The 21,943-nt window shown below is 42.0% G+C and overlaps 1 protein-coding gene and 1 long non-coding RNA gene across 3 annotated transcripts in view; one reads left to right on the top strand and one right to left on the bottom strand.

Moving 5' to 3' along the window:
- Nucleotides 1-17,127, bottom strand: part of LOC120096598 (uncharacterized) — a 39,199-nt gene extending 22,072 nt beyond the window's left edge. For both annotated transcript variants that reach the window (XR_005493249.2, XR_005493248.2), the window contains exons 1-2: nucleotides 17,011-17,127; nucleotides 15,223-15,331 (exon numbers count right to left, since the gene is read on the bottom strand). This is a non-coding gene — a long non-coding RNA (uncharacterized LOC120096598). The remainder of the gene's footprint in view (nucleotides 1-15,222; nucleotides 15,332-17,010) is intronic.
- The window catches only part of Gabrb1 (gamma-aminobutyric acid type A receptor subunit beta1), a 483,582-nt gene that overhangs the window by 422,992 nt on the left and 38,647 nt on the right, over nucleotides 1-21,943 (top strand). The gene's annotated exons all lie outside the window — the stretch shown is intronic.

Genomic DNA, 21,943 nt, shown 5'->3' with positions numbered 1-21,943 from the left:
TTGTGCTGGGTCTGAGCACTGGTCCGTCTTCCATCTTTCTCGCCTGGTTTTCAAGTCTCACTATAGCTGCACTATGCTATACCACAGGATAAAAAGGGACGAGACATGAACACTTTTCTAGGCTGAGTGTGGTGACTCTTCCTTATACAGCACTGGGAAGAGCAAAGGAAGAGAATTGTCATGATTGTGGATAGCCTAGGCTACATAGTAAGTTTCAGACTAGCTTGGGCTATACCGTGAGACCTCTCAGGCAATAAAAGGCATAGCTACTTTTTAATATCACTTCTATGGTGCCATTTGAAAAGAAGCATCTTAAAACCCTCTACGAATCTGGTTCCAAGGTCACCAAAATAGAACAGGAATGTGATGTGTCCTTTAGAAAGTCACTATGGATGCGCTGGAGGATCATTTCCCATTAAAGTGAAGAAGTCCATCTTGAGAGAATGACCCAAAGGAAGCCCTCCTGTTCTTTCTTGATGATGGCAGACTCCTTCAAGACTTCCAAATGGAGTTGGTACTTAAAGTGCCAGAGAGAGTGTCACCATTAAACCCAAACAGAAAGTGAGCAGATCAGAGAGACTTTCACCTTGATGGGACTAGCGGGCATGAGAACCGATCTTGGCTAGCTTCCCAGAACACACTGACTCTGGACAGACAAAAATTCTGTCCCACAAACTAGGCGTCTCAACAACACTCTTGAGATCAAGGCAGGAAAGAGGCTAGCCTACTTCTTACCCAATGACGAATTCACCTCACCGCTGGGATGCTCTAAAATGACACAGTGAAAACTTCATGGGGAAGAATAGCAATGAAACAACCACCTATTGCATCCAATAGAAGAGAAAGCAGAACGGGATAGCATGGCCAGGGAATTTGCTTCACCATTCTGGTGTGATGACTCAAGACAGGGTATCTTTCGTTGAACTGAGTGGCCCCTGAAAGGGTAGTAACCCGAATGGAGGATGCTATGGAACCATCAAGTTTGGTTTGTAGCCCACCACCACACCACCACATGTCTCCAAGTTTCTACGTCTAGTTTGGTTTGTAGCCCTTCTCCCTCCTCCCCATGTCTCCAAGCTTCTAGCCTTCTTGTAACCACAAAGGCAAACTTTAAAAGAATCTGGAAGAAGAAATAGAAGAAGCATAAGAGACAGCAGAGAAACAAGAATGTTGTGATGAATTGCTAAAAGCAGAGAAAGAAGTTAAGTTAAACTGTAGGAATTCAAAGCATCAAATTAATGCTAAAAACTACTGTGACACAAGAAAACAAAACAAAATTTTAGCCAACAATGACAAAATTCAATATAAATGACACCTAAGCAATGGGAAGAGGAGAAAAACCAAAGGCAAGAAAACCTAAAACCAGTGAGATTTATGAGCAAAACATGAAAGTAAGGGATAAAAGATTAAAGATGAAACCAGCATAAATAAAGAAACCCTAAAAGGGCCAGAACCAGTGAGATAAAAAGCTGGAAGCATGAAAGTTAGAGGGATGAGAGATAAAAGCTAAAACAAGAAAATCCAAGTTAAAAGCAGTACTTAGAAACAGAGAAAAAATTCTTTTAAAGTCTGTTTAAAATTTATTTTCTTCTTAAAGTGGAATAGGGGGGAAATGAGCTGGAGAGTAAAGACAAGGAAAGACAAGGATCTTAAAGAATAACTCGGAATGGGCTAAAATAGAAATATGAAAAAAATGCAGGCAATCAACGCCCTCCATGGCAACAGGAAATTCTAAAATAATATCCAAACGCTGTTGTGTAGCAGAGTGTGTTCTTGATATGCCAAGTGATCCAAAGGACTGGGACAAAGAGGACAAGAGACATTATTCCAGGGAACCACTGTGGGAATAGATATTCTTCCTTCTCAGTCACTGTCAGGAGGTCCCTCTGACCTAGAACAAGAAAAATAAAGCACTCTTTTAAAAGGTTTGCTTTTTGGTTTTTAATTTTTTGGGGATTTGGCTTTGGGGGCTAGGGGGTTTTGTTTTTGTGTGTGTGTGTGTGTGTGTGTGTGAGTGTGTGTGCATGTGTGTGTGTGAGTGTGTGTGCATGTGTGTGTGTGTTTGTGTGTGTGTTTGTGTGTGTGTTTGTGTGTGTGTTTGTGTGTGTGTGTGTGTGTTTGTGTGTGTGTGTGTTTCTGTTTCATCCTTAGCTCAACGTGTCTAGTATAACTGTCTACAACACAATGCTAGGAAAATGGTGGACCCATGACTCTACTGGGGAAAAACAGTCTTTTTTTTTTTAATTGTGTGGTTGATCCTTTCCATATCCTCCCTCTCCTTCATCTAACCTTCACTAGCTTATTAGCCTGCTACTACCGAGCTGCATTAGTTGAATGTCAACTTCTCCTGAGTAATTATAAACGTAAAGAAAAGACCACTGGGGATATTTTCTTTGGGTTGTAGGGCTCTCCTGAGTGTTAAGGATTGGCAGCACAGAGGAGAGCAGTGTTAGAAGTCCTCCTGTACACTGCCCTTATTTTCCTGTCTCCCTCTGCTGTGTGTTGGGGAGGATTCCTCACATGGGGTATGCTTACCATCTGTACTTTGGCTGCTTTCCCCAAGGCATAGCATGGATGGGCTATCAATGCATGGGAGGAAAGTGAGACTGGGAACTCATGAAGCCTCATCGCTAGCTGGGGGTGGGAGGACTGTGTCCACCTCTCTTACTAAGTCTTCCACCAATTGACCTTCTCCTGCAGCTTTTCCCTCTGGGATCTGGGCACAAGTAACCTACTCTTTCAACTTGACCTTTCCACCAACTGGCAGTTGCCAAACTACTTCTTAGCTGTTACTGGCCCCCCTGGGATGTTCGGCTGTCCCTAGCTCCTTGGCTTCTCTTAGCCCTGCCCTTATGGTTATATATTGCCCTTTGACGAGTTCCTAAAATTGCTTACAGTGTACCATCTGTTTCTTGCTGGGACCCTGATTGGCACAGTAGATAGAAGTATGTCACAAGCAAATGTAACTGGAGCCCTCTCCACCTTAACACTTCGTGTCTTCCCCAGAGGCTCCCATTTTGATAAATTCAGGACTAGATGACATCACTTTATATGGAGTGTGTCCATCTTCCTCTCTCTCATTCAAATTTGTCTGTACATGCACCAATTTTTTCCAAGACCTGAGTCTCTCTACTGTGCACGCAGGCAACTTCCCATACATTAAGCCCTACTTGAAAATATACTGTAGCTCACCCAGGTAGAGTGCCTCTAATAGACCTCAAATTAAAAGATAAGTGTGAATTATTGCAAATAAAATTCTCAACTAGTGTCTCCTCCTCCAGTTTTGTGTTCCACCTACCTGTTCTCAGCATCACCACCAGATTAATCTCCCTATAAAGACATTCTCATCATGCTGCCTACTGATTTTAAAAGCCTCCACTGCTTCTTCTTGTCCACAGGATAAATTCAACTGGTTAAGGTCCACAATCTGCCTCCAGACTGAGTCTCTAATGTTAACCACTACTAGAGGGGCCCAGTGTCAGGATATAGCATAAGATGGAGAATGGACATATATCTCATCGGTACTTCCAATTTCAAAAACAAAACAGAAAAAAACAAATTTTTGTTTTTTTAATTCTGCAGTGTAGTAGAAAAATGCTTTGTAGCAGAGGTGGACAGGAGATGGCGCTCATGACCCTGACTTTGCATGATAGAAACCTTAAAAGACTGTCAGTCCTGGGATAATTAGAAAATTGGTTTGCACTTCATAATCCATTGGATCCGTGTCTTACTGAGTTTGGTGTCTGTTACTTTTAGATTTTTATGGCATTAGGATGCAGTCCTACACATCCTCTTGGGTCAGGGCCACTTTCTTACCCTAAACCCCTATTAATGCAGAGTTTATTTTTCTAGCCACTTAGTTTGTGTCCTCCCTGAGCCATTGGAAAGCAACAACAGATGGTGAGCAGGAGGATTAAGGCTAGAGGCAAAATAGGTACTACAAAGAGTTGCGCCAGGGAAGCCAGGCATTTACTTAAATGAAGCTTCCCTGGGCTCACTGACTCATTTCTGGTAGAAGAGTAATTAGTTACTAGCACTTCTCTTTTATTGACAGGTAAAGATTTCTATGGATAGGTAAGAGAAGGCAGTTAAGTTATCCCTTTCCAACAGATTGGGAGGTTTAACTTCTTAGAGCAGTAGTTCTCAACCTATAGGTCCAGACCCCTTTGGGGGTTAGAAGACATTTTCACAGGGGTTGCATATCAAATATTTTCATTGTGATTCATCACAATAGCAAAATTACAGTTATGAAGTAGCAATGGAATAATTTTGTGGCTTGGGGTCACCACAACACGAGGAACTGTATTGAAGGGTCGCAGCATTAGGGAGGGTGAGAACCACTGCCTTCTAGCTTCCTTTGGCTGATGGAGTTGCCTATAAATCACGTGTTGAGCTTCTAGTTTCTGTCAGTGACTGGGGTGAGTGCTGTAAAGCAGCATATGGTAATTTGATCGGTAAGCATTGAGATCTCTGGAGCCAGGAGGGCTTGAAATGACTTTGAGTGGCAGATAATAATATTGTCAACATATATTAATTATCTAGCACATGACCCAGCAGAAATATTGAGATAAGCAACAGAGAGCTTTGAAAGCCTCTTGGGCAGAAGAATGAAGGACTCAGAAGAAAGGAAGTCCATATGTGGCACAGATGACTGGTTGGCTGAGCTGAGACTTAGTGCAGCATTGAGAAGGGAGGATGTCACACAGCTTTGGAGCTGCCAATTTGAGGAGCACATGACTCTCTTCACGAATGAATACATTTAACTTGTGCGTTTGACAGGTTTTGAAACAGTTTCTCAGTATTTATTCTAAGCTGGACTTAATCTCAAAAGCTTCCTACCTCAACCTCTTAAGTGCTACAATTACACCTATGTGTCACTAAAATTAGCATCAATTTTATTAACTTTTTAAGGAATATTAATATTCATTATTGATTACAGCAAAGAATAAACATAGGCAATTAGCCTAGAAAGGATAATAGAGGTTAGGCCTGAGAACAGAATGTTTATCTTTTTTAAATTTTACTTATTAATTTACGTTATGTTCCTACCAAAGTTTCCCCTCCCTCATCTCCTTCCAGTCCTTCCCTCCCCACCTCCTCCCATCCACTCCTCCCTTAAACAGGATGTTTATCTTATATTTGCCATTGACTACTGTGACCTTGGACAGCTCCAATACTTCTGAGATATAGTTTTCTTTTAGTGAAATGGTGGTCCAGATTCTTTCAGCCACTGAGTCTTATGTCCACACCACATTTACAAAAAAAATTATCTCCTTACTTAACTTTCTTTTCTATTCACACACACACACACACACACACACACACACACACACACACACACACTTACTCTCCAGAGTAATCTTTGTGAGATTTTACAAAAGTTATTAGGCCAATAGACAAATCTATTCACATCTTCATTCATTCTTTTTTAAATTTCAAACTTGTCATTCCTTAACAGTATAAATTCAGCCAAGTCTACTAATCTCTCTGGGTCTTCAACTCCCCTTGACAAAAAGGGGGAGTTAAGCTCCAAATTCCCTTGTGATTCGTAAACACTTTGCCTACTCAGAAACTCTGGGCACCTGGAAGAGACCCCTCCCCTCCCCTCTAGGCATGAGTCCACAATGACACGTGGGAGTAAAGACATTGCCATCTGTGTGATGCTGTGGGGGAAAGGGTCACTTCTCACCAATTCAGAATTGTGAGTGAACACCAACCTGGACAAAAGGTATGATTGTTACCATCCCAGCTTCCCCTTGTTTCCTGTATTTCAAACTGAAGACAAGCTGAGTGGAAGATGGGATATAATTATAGATGTCATAGAGATGCATCAGTTCCCTAATTTGCCCAGGGTTGATTTCCAGTGAAATAGGAGACAGAAGGTAACAGGAAGGGATGGAGACACTGAAAGACAGACACTGGAACTCAGAAACAACCTTGTCTCAATAATAGTGTTTAGACTTCTAAACTAAAGACAGGAAAGACACCATCAAAGAGCTTAGGGTACACTCACAATAATGGTTAAAGTAAGCAGCATCAAGGTTTGCGGCAAAGCAAGCTTTGCTATACTCATTGACTCTATGTTTCTGGGCAATCAGTCATGTGCCAGGTAACATGTAGGTATGTACTGTACTTCAGTGTAGACAAATGTCTGGAAAATTACACAGGGACGTGGTTCAGCTACATCCCTGCATGATCTAGCTTCCAGTAGAAGCAAGTGTAATAGTTGCCTCTAACTTTTGAAGGTTCACATCCCAAGGACAACAGGTTGCTTAGGAACAAATTGTGATTAGCAGGTAGGAAAAACTTGGACACTTACATTAAAGCTAGACAAACGTTCCTTCCACATCTCACCAGCCAAATTAAATTCACTTTTATAGAGCAATTGAGGCTGTCTTTTTAACAGTGAACTTAGATTTACTGAGCAGTCAAAACTCCATGATCACAAATTGGACATTCTGTTTCTTCTTCTGGCCACTAGGGAGCTATTGAATCTCTTCTCGGTCTTTGAGGCCATCTCTAGCCTCAGATTATTATCTGACCATGTTCTGTCACTGGCAGAACCTCTGTTTAGTTTCAAATTCCAGCCTATCCCAATCTGCCATCAACCCAATCTGATTAGTTACCTCTAAAAGGCAGATCTTAAACACGGCCTTTCTCATTACTATATAAATTAAATTGGGGTAGGGGACTTGAGAATATTGCACACGCACACACACACACACACACACACACACACACACACACACACACACACACATCTTGGCCTTGAGAATCACACCCATACACATATCCTGGCCCTGAGAATTACAAAACCTTTTTTCTGTTATCTTACAGGTAACCCTTCTAGGTAGTTCACTTAAACAGTTGGAACTGAGTCTTCCCCAAGTCACGGAGAGCTGGCCATCTCCCTTCTGCCCCTCTTCCTTCCCAGTGATAGCAATCTCACACTCAAAGATGCATTTGGTTAAGTAAATTATCCTTGTGGGCTATTATTATTATATTATTATTATATTACTATTATTATTATCATTATAGTTATTCTCAAACTTGAAGTGATTCACTCTTTTGTGACCTTAAAGAGGAGAACACAAGATTCCCCATGCTAGGTGGGCTAAGTAGCACATACTTGGGAAGGAATTTCTGTGATCACCACAGTCACAGAGCAACAATCTTGAGAGGCAAGAAGGCAGTTTGGTTCAGCATGATTAAGTATCCAATATTGGTTCAAACTTCAGGATTCTGACCCTGCGGAGTTTCTTATAAGCATATTTAACCAGGGGCCAATTTGGCAATTTTTTTTCCTGGTGATAATTAACTCAATCCAGCGTGCACGATGAGGGTTAAGAGGTGAGCAGATCAAAACTCTTCGTAAAGTACGTGCAACATCTTTCAAAAAAGATGGGTTCTGTGGATTGACTCTACGTCACAACCTACATCAGGATTACATAAGGAGAGACTCTATTGATCGACAGGATCTCTACTCATTTCTTTATCACATGATATTTTGGCACCAGTCACACATCTGTAAGCCTCCAAGATGGGACACTTTACTAGCTAATCTTCTTGAACTGAGAGCATTAGTCCTTTTAGGAAAATCTCTTCCCAGAGCATCAAGTAACTGTTCCAGGGAATGAGTTTTAGAAATTACTGCTATAGCTAATGAGTGAAGCATTAAAGAAGATTTCAAGCTGGGAGTGGTATTGTCCTGCTTGTGTTTTAAATGAAACATTCCATTGAGTATGTGAAAAATGGATTTGAAAACCTCAAAATGTGGGCAGTTATGGAATCCAGTTAGGATGTCGTGAAAACAACTCAGGAACACTGTCACAAACAGAAAAAAAGGTAATAGAAACAGAGGAAACTGGACATCTGGAATACATTTTTATTTTTATTAGTGGGGGGTTGGTGTAATTAATCATGTTGCTCTCACAAACACCAGCATCCTGGTACATTCTCATGAAGACAGTTTCTATCCTGATTACACAAGGGAAACAGCTCCGCTGAGTTGATGGGAGAGGGTCACTTGGTGGACTAGGTGTTAGAATCCTGTCATTCTGAAGCAGAACCATCCTGTAAAGAGGGATCTTAGCGCAAAACAGTTGGACAATGGAATGTGGAGATTTGACTTGGGTCTGACGTGTTAGGAAACTGGTCCTCCTCCATCTCCACCACTCAGCATACAGCATCATCACCAGTTGCCAAATGCCTTTTAAAAGGTCCCTTCATCGCAGCCTGTTGTTCTGTCTGTCTCTTTGTGTCTTTCTGATTCTCATTCTCTTTCTCTCTCTCTCTCTCTCTCTCTCTCTCTCTCTCTCTCTCTCTCTCTCTCTCTCTCTCTCTCTCTCTCTCTCTGCTCCCCGACCCTCTTATGTGAGATATGTTGCATGATGTGACCTTTACTGCATACCTTGACCCAGGTCACAAATCCTGACATGAATGACATCTGCCATTTTCCCACTGACTAATCACATGACTGCCCAGTTGCAAATCTTTTAAGTGGTGCTAATGCCTTTCACAGAAAATGTAAAAGAAAACAAATGGGAGGGAATGACCCCTGTGGGTGACTAGATGAAGTGAGAGTGCTATGAACTGGACACAGGGAGGTACCAGGACAGAGTGTAATATCTGAAGGACAAATGATATCTTCCACTTCAAACATCTGGAAATCTTGCATGCCCAGTGAATTTCTGTTAGAAATTTCTGATAGCAATCACAAGATACAACTCAATTCTAGAGATGAGATTTAAGTGTCATGATCCAAAAGAGGAAGTGTCATTCGAGAGAGATCCTCTTAAAGTACATTGAAGTTTTTAATGGAAGAAAGAAGTCAAAGATGAGAAGAGGAAATTGTTCAGAAGATGAACCTAAAATATGGGTTCAGAAGACCAAGGGGGTGAGAGTTCTATGTGCCTAAGAGTTCAGATGGAATATCTGAGCTCTAGAGGACAAAAGGATCAGGGAAGCATTTGATTGGCAGGTCAAGAGGCCACTGAAGATCTCAGCAGGAGGAATTTTGTGCTCAGGGTGAGGTCTGACTTGCTTCGTACAGTGAGAGGGAAGTAGGAAGTTGGGCAAGGCAACACAGATTCACTCCCAAGAAGAAGCAGCAGAGACAGATTACTAATACTGGGTTTGAGGGAGACAGAGGAGCTTCCTCCCATTAGGATTGGTGATAGATGAAGGCTAAACTTCTCCCTCGGCATTCCAGTAACATCTTACATTTTCTTGTGTTTTATCACTTTTCCCATGACACTGAGTGCATGGTTTTCATTGTTATTCGTTTGTTTTTATCTCACTCTTAATAATGGGCTCTGGACTGGAATAAAAAATAACTCAATGAGTAAAAGCTCTTATTCTGGAAGCAAGAGGACCCAAGTTCAATTTTTTTTAAACCTGTGTAAAAGCCAAGCATAGTTACATGTATCTATTACCCAACAGCAAGGGGCAGAGAGAAGCTATTACAGTGACTCACTGGTCTGCTAGTTTAGCCTACACCAGTAGCTCTCAACCTTCCTGGTGCTGAGACACTTTAAATAATTCTTCATGTTGTGGTGATTCCCAACCATAAAATTATTTCATTATGACTTCATAACTATATCAACCCACAGGTTGATAACCACTGGTCTAAACCTTAAGTTTTCTGTTCAGTGAGAGCTTCTGTGTCAAGGCAAGAAATTGGACTCAACTAAGGAGTCACTTGACTCCTACACTTGCCTTACATGGAGAAAGGGGCAGCTGGAGGCTTGAAGGTGGTAAGGAACAGGCAGATATGAGGAGGCCAAGCTCTGGTTGCACCAAGGGTCAGATATGGGTCTATGGTCCTGCTGCAGCAGGGGTCTGTGTGAAAGTCTGTGTCCCAAGTTACCACCAAAGGTCAAGCAAATCTCTGTGGTCTGAGCTGCCATGGGAGATCATGTGGATGTCTGTGGGCCATGCAGCATGGGTTATGGGCATGCTAATCTGAGTGACTAAGGCCATGGGGACATCTGACCCATGCTGCTGCCAGAGGCCATGTCTGGGTCCGTGGTCCTGTGGCATCTGAGGTCTGTTTTGATGTCTCAGGCCCATGTTACTACTAAAGGCCATAGAGATGTTCCTTGTCTGGATTGTTGCCTGAGGTACTGTGCTGAACTGGCCCTGCCCCCTGCTGGCCACCACACCTGGGAGAGCTGATCCTGTCCCTGCTGGCTGTAGCACTGGGTGAGCTAGGCAAGGCAGCTCTGGAAAGCACACCCTGGGGGTGCAGCTTCAGGAGAGCTGTTGCGCTGACCAACTCAGATACCTTTGAGTTGACCTACCCCAGCGTTTACCCTATCTGTGATCTGCTGGGTAGAGTGAAAGGGCAGGTCCTGCAGATCCAAAGCAGCAGGATCTCCATGACACGGGGCGACAAGAAGATACCTGAGAGGAGTCCTCTTGAGGATCCAGTATTGATCTCAAGAGTGCAGCAGAAGCCACAGGTCTTGAAGCAGACCCATGACTCACTGCAAGTAAAGATGTGTGAACAAACGGGGACACTGTGGCATGCTACAACAAGCTTCTACAACAAGATTTTTTTTTAATTCTATCTTATTTGATTTTGTCATCCAGCTTGCAAGGGCAGATAGGAAGTGACTGAGAGATGAGCCCCAGTGCACAAGACTGTACTCCCATTGGGGTGTGTGATGTGAAATTCAGACACACACACAAAAAAAATCAATAAAAAGTTTAAATTTTTTTCATTAATCTAGACATTCTAAAACCTTATCAATGTGTCTGGGCATGGTAGTCATATAACAGATACGTTTGGTCTTATGTAGATGTGTGAATTTCCTTCATCATCAAACTCTGGGAAACAGTTATAACTAGTCCCATGTCATAGAGTAAGCAGCAGAAAATAAGGGTGGCTAAATCTTAACAAAGTCACCCCTAGCAAACAATGAAGAGAACAGGATCCAGCACTGAGATTCCATGTGTGTTTGTCTCATCTTAAGAACTTTGATGTCTTTTTCTCCTGGAATGATGTATTGAAAGTTGTATGTCACCTTTCAAATCCCTCATTACATTCAAGATAGCAGTACAGAGTGAATTGTACACTGACCCATGTGTCAAGCTATCATCCCTGAACATACAGTCTTGACATGAGCTCACTGTCGGACATGCTACAGTGTATAGTATTGAATAGGTTGTACTATACACTACGTATGGTCCACAGGAAATTCAGAACAAATGGCTAGCTGAGGTGCATATTAGTGGACCAAAGTGCATGCTAGTCTTTCTCAGTATCCAAGCAACCTTTATAGAGTCCATGGTGTCCTCCTGAGTCTCCTCAGCTCTTCTCACTCTGCCCCTGCCCAGAACTTCTCCAGTTCCTGGGCTTTCCTAATAGCTGCTCATTCCTATTTAACCCTACCATTTTGGCCATGTCGTCTCTTGGCCCTCTCTCCTCTTTGTTCTCTACTTTCTCTCTCCCCTCTCTCCCCTTCTTTCTCTCTCATATCCCTGTCTATTCTGTGGGTCAAGTTCACACTACTACTTTTTCTCGCTGCTCTGAACTTTTCAAGATGCCTCTAACTACACTCTCCCTCATATCTACAATCAAAACTTTCCCCTGAGCCATACCATGGATGTATAAACACCTTATACATCGGTGTCTAACCCCTACTTTGTACACTATAGTGACCTGTACTACAGCATTCTATCCTGTACTGTGTTGATTAGTTTTGGTCAAGTCGACACAAGGTAGAATCATCTAGGGAGAGAGATCCTTGATTAAGAATGTTTTCCTAAGGGTGGCCAATAGCAAGTCTGTAAGAAAGTTTCTTGAGCTTTGATGTTAAGACCAACCAGTCTATTGTGGATTATGCTGCCTCTGCAAAGAGGATCCTAGGATCTATTTTTTTAAAGCAAGATTAATACACCACAGAAAGCAAGCTAGTAAGCAGCATTGATCCAGGTCTCCGCTTCAGTTTCTGTCCTGACTGCCTTGGGTGGCCAATATGTAAGCCTTGGGACAAGTAAACCCTTCCCTCCCCCTGTTGGTTCTGTCAGTGTTTTATCACAGCATGAGGAAAGAACTAGTACATGTTCTGTATCATTCTACATCATCACTTCCAACACTATACTGTAAACCTTGACTTTACAAGTCAAACCTTGTAAACTTGCCCCCTTGTTTCCAAACCCTTTCATGTGGTTACACCAAATAGGCTGCAGGATAATCAGTACAGTGTTAGAAAATTAAGCTTGCTTGGTAGTATGAGCAAATTCATAAGAAATGAGACAGGATGGTAAAGAAAGATTTTGCAAATAAACCACCAATGTAATCCTTTGGCCATGACTTGGTTTTTCTAAGTTTTAGAATGTAGACAGTTTTCCCCTCTTATTAAAATTCAGTAACATGCTATGTCTGTCTAAAAAAATGACCCACTCTGTACCTGACCATCAGAAGATGCTTAATAAATCACAAATATAAATATGATCACAAGGACATAGAAGCTCAGATATGCGGTGTTTGCTCAACAGAAATGCATTTCCGTGTTCCTTCCGCAGCAGAATTCCTAGTTTTCTATACATACTCTTGACCCAACAACTTCACTGGATTTTTATTCAATGTTGTACTTTCTGCCTTACAATTAAAAATCAAATGAGTGGAGCCTTCATTAAAGTGTTGAATTCAGTAAAATCAATTATCTTCCAAGGAGTACCTTGCAGTGAAAAAGAACTATTTGACAGAAAGGATGAAGCCAAACAGAGGAGTTTCAAAGACAAATATTTCTATGGAATGTCACAAAGAGGTCCATGGATACTGGTTGATATGAGCTATAAAAAAGTAACCTAGTCAAAAATCTTCCTTTGGAAACAAAAAAGTAGTTCCCAGAAGTGACTGATTTCACTGATCGTTGTCTCATCCTGGCAAGAAACATCCCTCTGAGAGGATGGCTCTGAGATCTCTTCTGTGTCCATGGGTTCTCTTGCAGGGTATGGTTGCAATCAGGATCCCTCTCTGCCCTCCCTTGTTATCACAGACTTACAGGAAAAGCCAGAGTAGAGTAGCATGTGTCACCCCATTGCTCTAATTGGCCATGCTACCCCAAAGATGGGAACCACAGGCTCTTCTACAAGGATGTTTCGAACCAAACATCAGGACTTTTATAAGGTATGAGTTTTACTGGAACATAAAATGTAAAACTCATGTATATGTATCAATACCATGTGATATTCCAATACATGTACACATTGTGTAATGCTTAAATCAAATTACACTTATCTGTCTCCTCAAACTTTTACTCTTTATTTAATGGTGAATCCAAGTTTTATGAAATCTCATTAGAATTATTTATAATGCTAACTGTGTGCTCTAGGTTGCTTCTTTTGTTGCAAGAAGATATTTATCAAAAGCAACATTGAGAAGGAAAAGGTCTATCTCTGTTCATAGGTTACAGTCTAGTATTAGGCAAGTAAGGGAAGCAAGCCACTCACTTAGGAACCGGAAGCAGAAACTATGGAGAAGAGTGCTTCCTGGTTCATTCACGGGCTCTTCTTTAGTAGTACTCTACCTCACCATATGACCTCCTGTCCAGGGAACTGTGTTGCCCACAGTAGACTGGGCCTTCCTGCATCAATTAACAATCAGGACAATCACCCACAGACATGCCTGTAGGCCTCTCCGATCCAGGTAATCCCTCAACTGACAGTCCCTTCTCAGAAGACTCTGAGCTGTGTCAAGTTGAGAGGAAGCTATGACGTTTCACAATAGCACATTGGAAGTTATTATTATTGTCTAACTATAACTTAGGACCCTACTACTTCCCCCAAGCCTTGAACAACCACCATTCTCTCCCAATTTCTATGAGATCAACTTCTTCAGATTTTGATATACAAGTGCGATTGTGAGGTCATTGTGTCTCTGTGCCTGCTTTATCTCAAATTAAGGCAATAATCTTTCTATTCACGTTGTGGCAATGTCAGGATTGCCTTCATTTAATGTCACAATGGTATTGCCACAATGGTATTTGAGAATGTAATATGCATTCCTCACTGGTTGGTAAATGCTGAAGATGTTTCCACATTTTGGCTATTATGAATAAATACTACAGTAAAAGGGGTACAGGTGTCACTTTGAGATTTTTGTTTTCCTTTAAACCCATGCCCCACAGTCTTATGGCTGCATTACCTAAAAGTTCTATTGTTAGTATTTTGGGAACTCTTGGTACTGTTTTCCACAATGGCTGTGCTAATTTGCATTGCCATCAACAGTTAGCCATGATCCCTTTTTCTCCACAACATTACTCACATTGATCATTTTTGTCCTTCTTGGTAGCAAATAACCATGCTTATAAGGTGAAATAACTGTGTGTTGTGGCTTGATTTGCATTTCTCTGATTATTAACATTGATCATGCTCTCAGTGTCTTATGCTTTGAGAAATTATCTACTTGAGATCTATTGCTCACGTGAATGAAGTTATTTGCTTTTTGCTATGGGACCACGTGAGTTTGCTATATTTCATGGCTATCTCTGAGCCACAGTGTTCCACATCACATACAACTCCAGAACCAACCAATGAAAGACAAAGTTCTCCAATTTCTCTACCTCTCTCCTCTTTGTTCTCATCCTGAAGTCTCTTAACTACTGCGTGTATTAGAGGAGTTCAGAGTGATAAGAATTCTTCAAACTAATAAATTCTAATACAAAAGGCACAGGTTTTCTCAGGCGTGTTATTTAAGTTTTCCAGTGCAGCCATATCTTGTATAGGACGAACTGTAACAGAGATAAAGTATTAGATTATAGTGAGGAATGTCTATTAGTGATTTTGGTTGCAAAACAATTTGTGTCTGCTATATCCATAAATTGTATCCCCTCGGGATAAACCTATGTATGACTATGTAGCTCGTAGCAGATCGCTGATACAAATGATCTCAGCAGAAGCCACGCTGCTAACCACAGCATCCACTAGGCAGGGGCCTAGGGCTTCTCAACATTGGTGCAAGTCTTTTGACAAGCTGTTGTCCTGTTCATCAGCATCCCTGACCTCTGGATACCAAAAGCAGCCCAGCCCAGGTTGTGACAACCACCATTAGATGTTAAGTGTCCCCAAGCAATAGGAAGCACCTGAGGTTGACAGCCAATGCTCCAAACTCCTCCTGATGCCTTCCGTGATGCTTCTCAGGGCTAGGATGATGGATTGCCTCTGAGACGGACTCTGCAGCCGTAACTTTGCAAAATGACCTCTTTATCTTACCTATGAATCAGGTAGCACAGATCATTGGCCCCATTTCCACAGATAGAAACTTGGAAGCGTTCAGCCTGCCCAATCAGGTCATGAATGTCTGCACTTCCATTTTCCCCACCTGAAAAGTAAGAATTATCATCATTGCTTTTCTTTCCAGGCCAAAGACTGGACAATAGCTACAGAGCAATTCCCTTCCGCAACTGCTGCGCCCAAACCATTCCACACCGGGCAGCTCTAAAAAATACGTCTGTGTTTGCCTGCTTTTCTATTTCATGCTCATCAGAAAGAAAGCCTTTGACATAAAGAAAATGGCAACAAGCCACATGTTCCATCAATGTAACTGCCAAATTACACGCAGCAAAAAAAAAATCAATTCTAGAAAAACCAATAATAATCAGACAGTGGGGTTTTTCAGCAAGCCCCAACACAATGCAATTTTAAAAGCACCAATATTAATGTGACCAACATGTCTAATAAAATAGCCTTTGTGACACTGATCTAGCACCTGGAATTGAGTGTAGACAAGCTCTAGACACAAACCACGGGATTGCTTCAGATGTCTAGCATTTGAGTCACGTGGATTCCAAATGGCAAGAAATTGTACAATTTCTTTGTGGCATCTGGTTCCTTAAGTCTAGGCTGACCTAGAAGAGATCCTAAGAGCAGTGAGCTTGTGAGAATCCACAGCAGGGGCCATACACCTTACATCTACAAAAAAGGAAAGCATCATGCTTAAAAACCAAGCCCTGTGGATTCGCTGTTACCTGCAAGTGAATGAAAAAGTGGTGAAACTAAAAGAACAGTTTATCCCTAAAGTGATTGGACTCTGGTTGGCCAGTAAAGTCAGAAACTGAACTCAGACTCACCTAATTGTGTGTTTTAATATATGTCTTTTGTTTACTTAGTCTCAGTGGAGAGATATGAAGCTGTGGAGAATAGATTCATAGCACACTTGTGTCCTACACAGGCCACAGGTTTTTTGTTACTTTGTGTACGTAGTTGGGATACTGTAGCATCCTTTTGGAGAGGACAGGGATAAGATCAAAGGTCAAGCACCAAGTACTCCAAAGCAGTTCGTTTGCCACGTGTGCTTTAAGCACCGGCCAGCGCTTCATTATTGAATTAGATCCTCAGCTTTAAATCTGAATTCGTGACAAAGTACATTAATCATAATTGTTCTAGGATCATTTAATGTAAGCTAATTTCAAAATAAAACCTCCTGAGAATCAATGATCCAAAATTAAAAGTCACTGTGAAAGAGCTAAAACTCTTTCTTAAACCTAACTGAAAGGAATAAAATTTTCAGATCTGAAAGTGCGGTCTAGTATAAAAAGTCTTGGGCGCCCTCTACAGGTTAACTGTGTAGTTTTTGGTTTTGGCGTTCCCCTTTCTCAAAATACATTTTGGTGATTTCTGGAATATAAAAATGGGAGTCCCTGATTACTATTACTATTAATATTCCTGAAGCTATGGGGCATTCACAAAAAGGGACCTCTCATGATTGCCCTCCAAAAGACCCAACAAGCAGCTGGAAGAATCAGATGCAGATAACTGCACCCAACCAATGGACAGAAGCTGCTGAACACTGTGGCTGAATTAGAGAAAAGCTGGAGGAAGCTGAGGAGGAGGGCGACCCTGAAAGACGACCAGCAGTCTCAATTAACCTGGAACCCCGAGATCTCTCAGACACTGGATCACCAACCAGGCAGCATCACCAGCTGAGATGAGCGCCCCCCCCCCATGTACACATGTACAGCAGAGGACTTCCGGGTATGGGTTCAGTCAGAGAAGATTCACCTAACCCTCAGGAGACTGGAGGCCCCAAGTTTAGAGGTCTGGTGGGGCTGGGTGGTGGGGACATCCTCATGGAAACAGGAGGGCAGTGAGGAGGTATGGGATGTGGAACAGACAGAGGGTGAACTGGGAGGGGCATAAAATCTATATATAAAATATATATAATGGTTTCCCTTCAAAGGTATGGCGTATTCACACACTAAAGATTTTTTTTTATTAACGTGAGTATTTCTTATATACATTTCGAGTGTTATTCCCTTTCCCGGTTTCCGGGCAAACATCCCCCTCCCCCTCCCCTTCCTTATGGGTGTTCCCCTCCCAACCCTCCCCCCATTGCCGCCCTCCTCCCAACAGTCTAGTTCACTGGGGGTTCAGTCTTAGCAGGACCCAGGGCTTCCCCTTCCACTGGTGCTCTTACTAGGATTTTCATTGCTACCTATGAGGTCAGGTCGAGGGTCAGTCCATGTATAGTCTTTAGGTAGTGGCTTAGTCCCTGGAAGCTCTGGTTGCTTGGCATTGTTGTACATATGGGGTCTCGAGCCCCTTCAAGCTCTTCCAGTTCTTTCTCTGATTCCTTCAACGGGGGTCCTATTCTCAATTCAGTGGTTTGCTGCTGGCATACGCCTCTGTGTTTGCTGTATTCTGGCTGTGTCTCTGGGGAGAGATCTACATCCGGCTCCTGTCGGCCTGCACTTCTTTGCTTCATCCATCTTGTCTAATTGGATGGCTGTATATGCATGGGCCACATGTGGGGCAGGCTCTGAATGGGTGTTCCTTCTGTTTCTGTTTTAATCTTTGCCTCTCTATTCACTGCCAAGGGTATTCTTGTTCCCCTTTTAAAGAAGGAGTGAAGCATTCACATTTTGATCATCTGTCTTGAGTTTCATTTGTTCTAGGCATCTAGGGTAATTCAAGCATTTGGGCTAATAGCCACTTATCAATGAGTGCATACCATGTGTGTTTTTCTGTGATTGGGTTACCTCACTCAGGATGATATTTTCCAGTTCCGACCATTTGCCTACGAATTTCATAAAGTCATTGTTTTTGATAGTTGAGTAATATTCCATTGTGTAGATGTACCACATTTTCTTGGTATATGCCCAAGAGAGGTATAGCTGGGTCCTCAGGCAGTTCAATGTCCAATTTTCTGAGGAACCTCCAGACTGATTTCCAGAATGGTTGTACCAGTCTGCAACCCCACCAACAATGGAGGAGTGTTCCTCTTTCTCTGCATCCTCGCCAGCATCTGCTGTCATCTGAGTTTTTGATCTTAACCATTCTCACTGGACACACTAAAGTTTTGAAGCACGTTTCCATCTCCCATCATCTTGACATCCACAGAAAGGTGCTTTAACTGCCTCTGCACACGTTCTTTACTGCTGCTCCCCACTAAGTTTTGACTTTTTTTAACATATGGTACATTTTGGTTATGGTTACAGCATCCCATCCTCTCTAGTGCCCTTCCAACCCCCACTCATAACCCTCTCTTCCTACTTAATCACCCCCAGACTAGCAGATCAGATTGCTTTTGGTTTTGCTATCACTTTGTGGCCTGCTGAGTTTAACCAGGGCCACTGGTGTGGGCTTTGACATGAAGCTCTCCACTGGACCATGGGCAACTCTTCAGTAGCAACATCAATGAGGTTAACGATTCTCTCCTCACCTCCAGCAGCCATCAACTGCCAACTCTTCCCCCACAGAGGGGCTTGGCCCCATAAGCACTCACTGCCATTCACGATTACATGTTGGAAGGCCTGGTATTGTGTGGTCCCGTGCAAACAACTGTATCTGTTGTGAGTTCATAAGTGTGACAGCCACATCATTCTCAGAAATGTGACATCATCTGAATCCACCTTCATTCTTTCCAGTCCCTCTTTGCTGGTGTTCCCTGGGCTTTGGGAAGGATAATGTGAACGTCCATTTGAAGGAAGAGTCCTCCATAGCCACTTAAGGTATTTGACCAAGCATGGTCTCTGCATTAACAGCAATTTTCCTCCAAAAAGAGGCGTCCGTGACCAAGGTTGAGGAAAGCATCTGTCTATGGATATAAACATAAATACCCAGAAGACAGTTTGACAAGTCATTCAATTATCAAAACAGAAGCAGTAGATTCACCCTGTGTACAGCCTATGATTTCTACAGCTGCGGGCGGACAGTACACTGCTGTTAACTCCCTCTTGCGGTCAGAACCCATCAGAATGCACTTGGCTAGTCCCATAGTAGTCATTCCACTATTAACAGTGAGCCCATCTTGTTTGGAAAGTTGACATTGTAGAATTCAAGGTCTGTAAGGGGATAAGACCAATGACTTTTCTCTGTCGAGTTACCACATAGCAATTTCTACTGTGAAATTGTGAAATGCTAGACACCAAGGAGGACATAGGCAGCTCAGTTCCACCATATTTTCTCTGTGTCCCACATTCAAAAATGTGGGGTGTCTTCAGCAATAGCATCTTACCATATGGTTCTGAAAAGCTACCACAATCAATGGCAATAACCTGTGCCAATTGGGGGGTTTCTGGGGATCTCTCATGAGATCCTCTGTGGTCTCATGTCTTTTAAAAGCTGGCCCACCAATGTGTTGGAGCAAACATAAAGAAGAACAAAAGAGCATTGCTCATTTCAAAGGTCTTTCCTTTCCATGTAAGACAGGGAGAGCAGAAGGGAGAAAAGGAGTGATTTGCGCTGGTAATTCAGGTCACTTCTGTGCAAAGCTTAAAGAAGAGGGAACGTCATTATCTTGCCACTTGAAATCGGCTCCTTTGGGAAATCTGATTACTATTCTCTTTAATTCTGAATTTTGAAGAGTCTGACAAATGGCTTACTGCATTCGTTGTTGCTGTTGTTCATGATATTACATTTTAGTTAAAGAAAAAGATCTAAAGTCTTCTCCTGTGGAGAAATGTTCCACGTTAAAATCATTGATAAGGTTGAGGAAGTCGTGCTGCATCCGTGATCCTTTAGGAGGTGGATGGGTGGGAGGGTTTTGACGTTTATACCCTGCCTCCACTTCCTGTCCTGTCCGCTAGGGACCAGCCAATGCAGTGTGACCAGTCAGCCCCCTGCTCCTGCTGTCATTCCTCCCGTACCACGGCTGTCTATGTGAAAGCTAAAACACAGACCCTTCTCCTCTAAGATGTCAAGACACTTTATCCTGACAGAACAAAACTAACTAAGTCTGACTAACAAGTCATAGTGAGATACGCACGTACATACACAGACAATTTTTTATTTCTTTTCTCATAACAACACACTATAGACTTTTTACTATAACTGATTTAAATAAATAGTTATGAATGTTTTTAGATTTTAATGTGCTTTCAAAAAATAATTTTTATCACAAGAGTTTCTTGGTGGAAAGTTACCTTACATGCACATCTTTTAAAATGAAAGAAAAGAGACTCGAAATAAAACAAAATTCAATAGCCCCCATCATCATCATCATCATCATCATCATCATCATCATAAATGTTTTCACTATTTAAAATTAAAATATAAATAAATTATGAATGGTTTCCAATATGACATATCGGGTGGCAATAAAGAAGCAAATTAGATAATTCAAAATTTTTCCCAAAAGTAATCCACAGCCTCAGGCCAAACTTGCCACTGACAAAGCCTTAACTGAACATGGTGGTTTACTGAACAGCAGCCCTAGCATCTGCTTTACTGGTTCATGGTCTCACTTGCCCTCGAGGATAGTTTATGCTTTAAAAAATAAAATTAAATTGGGACTATTACGTGTATCGCAAAATTAAGAGTAACTCTCTTCTCTAAACTTGGCAATAGGGAACTTGAATACAACTAGTAATTCCAGGTAGAACAAGCATTCTTAAACAACACCCATGCTTAAATCACATTTTAAAATAATCTTAAACAGCATTTCAATATTGACACACATGTTTAAATTCTCTACTTGCAGGGTTAATTCTTTTTCATATGTCAAGAAAAAAAAGTGCTCATTTGACATTCTGTAAAGGACTTTTCTAACAATCAAACACCTATTGCCAAGTGCAGAGGGATTTTTTTCATTAATTTACTTATTTAGTCACTTTACATCCTGATTGCACCTCCCCTGACACTTCTCCCAGTCCCACACTTACAAATCCCTTCAGCTCTCTCCCCTTCCCACCCTAGACATACAGTCCCAGCAGGACTAAGCACATCCTCTCCCACTGAGACACAACCAGACTGTCTATTTAGTGTAAAGAGATCCAATGGGGTCCACAGAGTCAGAGACAGCCCCTGCCCAATTGTTAGGGAACCCACATGGAGACCAAGCTACACATCGACTACAAATGTGTAAGCATGCCTTTGCATGCTCTTTGGTTGGTAGTTTAGTCTCTGTGGGCCCCCATGGGCCCAGGTTAGTTGACGCTGAAGGTCTTCTTGTGGTGTCCTTGACTCCTCCAGCTTGCTCAATTCTATCCCCTACTCTTCTGCAAGACTCTGTGTGCTCCACCTGATGTTTGGCTGTGGGTCTTTACCTCTGTTTTCATCCACTGAATGAAGCCTTTCACCAGATTGTTATAGTAGGCTCCTATCTGCAAGTATAGCAGAGTATCATCAACAGTGTCAGGGCTTGGGTCTCTTACATGGGATGGTTTTCAAGTTAGGCCAGTTTCAAGATGCTTTACAAGTTGGTTGCCCATTCCCTCGATCTCTGCACTATCTTCATCCCTGTGCATTTTGTAGGCAAGACAAAGTTTGGGTGAAGTTTTGTGGGTGAGTTGATGTCCCCCCCTTGTGATTTTAACAAGATCAGAAGTTACTGGCAGAGGTGTCATCCAATTACAGTCACTGCCCAACCCCATCTAATGGCAAGGCCCTCCCACTTTCGTGACACAAATATTAAACATAAAGTTGTCTAAATTTCAAACACAAATTACTCAGAAATTTTTGAAGAAGTGCATGCTTTATTACAGTTAGAATACTA

This window comes from Rattus norvegicus, chromosome 14 (genome assembly GCF_036323735.1).
Source record: "Rattus norvegicus strain BN/NHsdMcwi chromosome 14, GRCr8, whole genome shotgun sequence".
NCBI lineage: Eukaryota > Metazoa > Chordata > Mammalia > Rodentia > Muridae > Rattus > Rattus norvegicus.
This window is presented reverse-complemented; position numbering and strand designations above follow the sequence as displayed.